The following is a 5574-nucleotide window of genomic DNA, read 5'->3' as shown; positions in this document are numbered from 1 at the left end:
CGATGTTCATTTCTTCAAAACTATGCAGTTGGCAGACTGTCATTCTAACTCCAAGCAGACTTTCATCATTTGCCTTTGTGCTTGCATTTGCAACGGAAGCAAACATTTGGACAGAAGCAAATCTGAAAAGTTACTGTGAAAGGAGACTGAACAGCAAATTGAAGTCATTGTTTCCCTCTGTAGCATCCTCCATTGCCTGAGTACTCGTCTAAGTTCCTGCACATAGGTTCAGTTTATCTTCAGTCAGCATTATGTCACTGTGGTGGGGAATGTGGCCCTGGCCAATGTTATCTGCATCTGTGTGAGTTCACTATGTCACAAGTTCACAATGTCACAATATTTAATGAATTAACATAGATGTTTGTGTTTCTGCTTGATCCTAACAGCTCTTAGTTACGACACTAGCCTGGAATCCTAACTGACATGCTTTGTTTCACCATAACAATATTGAAACCGAGCTTATGAGTTAAGATTCCAGGCTACTTATTCACAGTAATATTGTTGATAGAGATGCTTTAGTGAATGTACACTTCTATGCTTTGTACACTCTATGTTAACCTGTTCAGTCTGTAAGTTGCTTGACAACTTAAAAGGAGGGCTCGTCCGGGATTTGAACCCGGGACCTCTCGCACCCTAAGCGAGAATCATACCCCTAGACCAACGAGCCTGTCACCCGGTTAACAACCAAGAGTTTAAATCCACTGCATGCCACGTGCATAAGGAATTCCTCTCAAGATGATGCTGTTGCATGCTCAGTAAAACTGCTGAGATACTGCCACTTACTGGCTATTCTAGACTCTGCACAAACACAGACATGTTGATCAAATGGAAACAGAGGACTCAGCATGGATTTAAAGCATTTTAGAATGGACATTGCAATTGAGGGCTTCCACCATTTTTAAAGTAGTCAACTGAGTGGGTATTCCTATGAGTTGGGAGCAATCAGCCAATGAAGAAGAATACAATTGACTACTTTAAAATGGAGATAATATAAGTCCTCTATCTATCTCTGTTGTTGATCATCATTAGATTCGATTGGAAAGGCAGTCGATATAGGCCCTGACCCATTTTGTTCACCTTCTCTGCATTTGATGTCTCTGGTCTAAAAATGAGTGTGCATGAGGGTGCATTGTATCCCATTTTATTTTTAGAAAATGTGTAAGGTCAAAGGTCATGTACGGTATAGGCATGTATTATGTCTACTGGTTTGGTGATTGATTGTGAATAGAATCTCTGAACGAGACAACTACTATTTAGAGGCTCAACATTTAAGGCCATTTGAACGTAAAATACAAGTAGTAGTTACAAGTAGACATTAGTTACTGTGCCTGCAGTGCACTGCCGACATGACTGACTCATGTATAGCAGGTATGGTTCTTGCACAGTTTATGTCAATAGCTCCGTGCAATTCACAGACTTTATATGTATCTCTGTCACAGGAGGTTGGTGGCACCTTAATTGGGGAGGACCGGCCCGTGGTAATGACTGGAGGGGAATCGGTGGAATGGTATCAAATACATCAAACAGATGGTTTGATGCCATTCCATTTGCTCCGTTCCAGTCATTATTATGAACCGTCCTCCCCTCAGCAGCCTCCACTGATCTGTTTTTTCAGACAATCAACTGTTTCTTCATCCCCTTCTCCTCATCAGCCTGTGATTTAACTTCCATAATCTGTGATGTGGCAGGTTTTGGCTATTAGACTGCCCTCTAGTGTTAACTGACACTTTTGGGTGATTTTTACATACACCGAGTGCACAAAAACATTAGGAACACCTGCTCCGTCCATGACATAGACTTACCAAGTCTGTCATAGACTGTATGTAGTCTGTCACGTGGACTGTGTGTAGTCTGTAAGTCATTTGACTTCTTAAAAGGAGGTCTCGTCCGGGATTTGTATCACATCCGGCCGTGATTGGGAGTCGCATTGGGCGGTGCACAATTGGCCCAGCGTCGTCCGAGTTTGGCCAGGGTAGGCCGTCATTATAAATAAGAATTTGTTCTTAACTGACTTGCCTAGTTAAATAAAGGTTACATAAAAAATTTAAATAAATAGTCTGTGTTTACAAAACATTATGAACACCTGCTCTTTCCATGACATAGACTGATCAGGTGAATCCAGCTGAAGTCTATCATCCCGTATTGATGTCACCTGTTAAATTCAGTTCAATCAGTGTAGATGAAGGGGAGGAGACAGGTTAAAGAAGAAGTTTTAAGTCTTGAGACGTATTCTGTATGTGTACCATTCAGAGGGTGAATGGACAAGACAAAATATTGAAGTGCCTTTGAATGGGGTATGATAGTAGGTGCCAGGTGCACCGGTCTGAGTGTGTCAAGAACTGCAATGCTGCTGTTTTGTTCATTCTCAACAGTTTCCCGTGTGTGTCAAGAATGGTCCGCCACACAAAGGACATCCAACCAACTTGACACAACTGTGACCAACCATGGTAACATGATGGATGGGTACAGCACTCAACTCGACATCAGAAGGTTCCTAGAGAGACCAGCTCTCAGAGAAAAGACACAACTGCATTGGAGTCAACATGGGACAGCATCACTGTGGATCACTTTCGACACCCTGTAAAGTCCATGCCCCTGACGAATTGAGGCTTTTCTGATGGCAAAAGGGAATGCAACTCAATATTAGGAAGGTGTTCTTATTGTTTAGTACACTCAGTGTACAGTACATTGTCAGATTTGCAAATGAAACCATTGTCTGTGGTTGACATCTTTCTTAAGTGCTGTAGGTTATCATTTGCATTATGAGGACTGAGGCCTATCCAGGACTATAGTGTTACAGCTGTAAATAAAACCATATGGAAGTTTCTCCGTGGCTGACAGAAAAGAGTATTTATCTAATTAGGCTTGTCAGTTATACGACCAGTCGTTCGCCTTGTTCTCATAATACAAACATTGTCGACATTGGTATCCTGTGAGCCTGCTATTTGTTATAGAAACCTGCACATGACTGAATGTCACTGTTTCTGCTGAATATGCACAGTCATCTCCACTTTCCCAAGAAGACTATCATTATCTTACCCACTGGCTCCATGTCATCTATAAGACCCTGCTAGGTAAAGTCCCCCCTTGTCTCAGCTCGCTGGTCACCATAGCATCACCCACTGTAGCACACGCTCCAGCAGGTATATCTCTCTGGTCACCCCCAAAACCAATTCTTTCTTTGGCCGCCTCTCCTTCCAGTTCTCTGCTGCCAATGACTGGAACGAACTACAAAAATCTCTGAAACTGGAAACACTTATCTCCCTCACTAGCTTTAAGCACCAACTGTCAGAGCAGCTCACAGATTACTGCACCTGTACATAGCCCACCTATAATTTAGCCCAAACAACTGCCTCTTTCCCTACTGTATTTGATTTATTTATTTATTTTGCTCCTTTGCACACCATTATTTGTATTTCTACTTTGCACATTCTTCCACTGCAAATCTACCATTCCAGTGTTTTACTTGCTATATTGTATTTACTTTGCCACCATGGCCTTTTTTTTGCCTTTACCTCCCTTATCTTACCTCATTTGCCCACATCGTATATAGACTTGTTTCTACTGTATTATTGACTGTATGTTTGTTTTACTCCATGTGTAACTCTGTGTCGTTGTATGTGTCGAAATGCTTTGCTTTGCTCTTGGCCAGGTCGCAATTGTAAATGAGAACTTGTTCTCAACTTGCCTACCTGGTTAAATAAAGGTGAAATAAATAAAAAATAAAATATTCTTGGACAGTTCAACGACCCTGTAGTGTTCAGAAAAGAAGGGCTCGTCCGGGATTTGAACCCGGGACCTCTCGCACCCAAAGCGAGAATCATACCCCTAGACCAACGAGCCTTGTTTAAAGAGAGGTAAACACAGACTATAAGTTTGCTCCCATCTGCCCTGTCACTGATGTCAAGCGTGTGTGAAATCTGAGGCGTGTCCTTAGTGAAACTTTGTTACTTTACTCACCTCTACTGGTGATGATGTGTACTGCATCATCACTATAGTAAAGTTCTGACCTGTAGAAAACATTACATTTGTCAGTTATACGAGACCATATATCGTATTATGTATGGTATATATTTCCTCTGATATATAACTCAATAATATATTGTCCAAGGCATATTCAACACAAAAGAGCTGAAATATCCAGTAGAACTATAACCATACCGTAACATATTCCGGAACACTTTACTTGACCCCTTTGTCATAGGTCATAAGGGCTACATAACACTGTCAAAACCAGTACCTAACTGACTGAACTGTATCACAGAATCCCAGACCATCGAGTCCTGACGTCACTCTAGGCGATGGTCTGTCTGGTCAAATGTTGAGTGTATTCCACTTCCTGAGGTTCATCCCCCAACATTAAGCTATCTTCTCTGAAAAACAGAGCCCTGCTTCATTAGAACAACTGCTGATTGCTGTTAAAATAGATGTGTTACATTTGATTGATTGATGTCATCAGTTCCCCTTAATCGTTTTGCCATATTCCTCTAAAGCTCACTGCTCTGTTTGCCATCAGCATGGTCGACCTTCCTACTATTCAGTTGCATCACCTTTTGCCATCAGAACATTAGGAACACCTTCCTACTATTCAGTTGCATCACCTTTTGCCATCAGAACATTAGGAACACCTTCCTACTATTCAGTTGCATCACCTTTTGCCATCAGAACAGTTCGTCAAGGTATGGAAAGCGCTCCACAGGGATGCTGGCCCATGTTGACTCCAATGCTTCCCACAGTTGTGTCAAATTAAATCAAATGTATTTCTAAAGTAATTTTTACATCAGCAGATGTCACAAGGTGCTTACACAGAAACCTAACATAAATCTTCAGAGAGCAAACAATGCAGATGTAGAAGCATGGGGGCCAGGAAAAAGTCCCTAGAAAGGCAGGAACCTAGATAGAAACCTAAAGAGGAACCAGGCTATGAGGGGTGGCCAGTCCTCTTCTGGCTGTGCCAGGTGGAGATTATAAACCTAGAGAGGAACCAGGCTATGAGGGGTGGCCAGTCCTCTTCTGTCTGTGCCGGGTGGAGATAAGAGTACGTGTCCATTAAGGCCAAATCGTTCATCAAGATGTTCAAACGTCCAAAGATGACCAGCATGGTCAAATAATCATCACTGTGGTTGTAGAGGGTGTAACAGGTCAGCACTCAAAGGTCGAGACAGCAGGGGCTGTAGAGAGAGAGGGAGAGAGGGAGAGAGAAAGAGAGGGTGGAAAACAGCAGGTCTGGGACAAGGTAGCATGTCTGGTGAAAAGGTCAGGGTTCCATAGCCGCAGGCAGAACAGTTGAAACTGGAGCAGCAGCACGACAAGGTAGCATGTCCGGTGAACATGTCAGGGTTCCATAGCCACAGGAAGTTGGCTGGATGTCCTTTGGGTGGTGGACCATTCTTAATACACAAGGAAAATGGTAAAAGCGTAAAAAACCCAGCAGCATTGCAGTTCTTGACCCACTCAAACCGGTGCTCCTGGCACGTGCTACCATACCCCGTTCAAAGGCACTTCCGTCTTTTGTCTTGCCCAGTCACACTCTGAATCCTAATATTCCTAATGTTTTGTACACTCAGTCTATTT

At 42.7% G+C, this 5574-nt stretch overlaps 2 non-coding genes across 2 annotated transcripts; both read right to left on the bottom strand.

Moving 5' to 3' along the window:
- Positions 1 to 595: 595 nt before the first annotated feature.
- trnap-agg lies at positions 596 to 667 on the bottom strand. The gene has a single exon. It is a non-coding gene; the product is annotated as a tRNA-Pro (tRNA).
- A 3104-nt stretch (positions 668 to 3771) lies between these two features.
- trnap-ugg lies at positions 3772 to 3843 on the bottom strand. Its single transcript has one exon. It is a non-coding gene; the product is annotated as a tRNA-Pro (tRNA).
- Positions 3844 to 5574: the final 1731 nt, after the last annotated feature.

This window comes from Oncorhynchus mykiss, chromosome 2, assembly GCF_013265735.2.
Source record: "Oncorhynchus mykiss isolate Arlee chromosome 2, USDA_OmykA_1.1, whole genome shotgun sequence".
Classification (NCBI taxonomy): domain Eukaryota; kingdom Metazoa; phylum Chordata; class Actinopteri; order Salmoniformes; family Salmonidae; genus Oncorhynchus; species Oncorhynchus mykiss.
The sequence above is the reverse complement of the archived record's forward strand: the minus strand, read 5'-3'. Positions and strand labels throughout refer to the sequence as shown.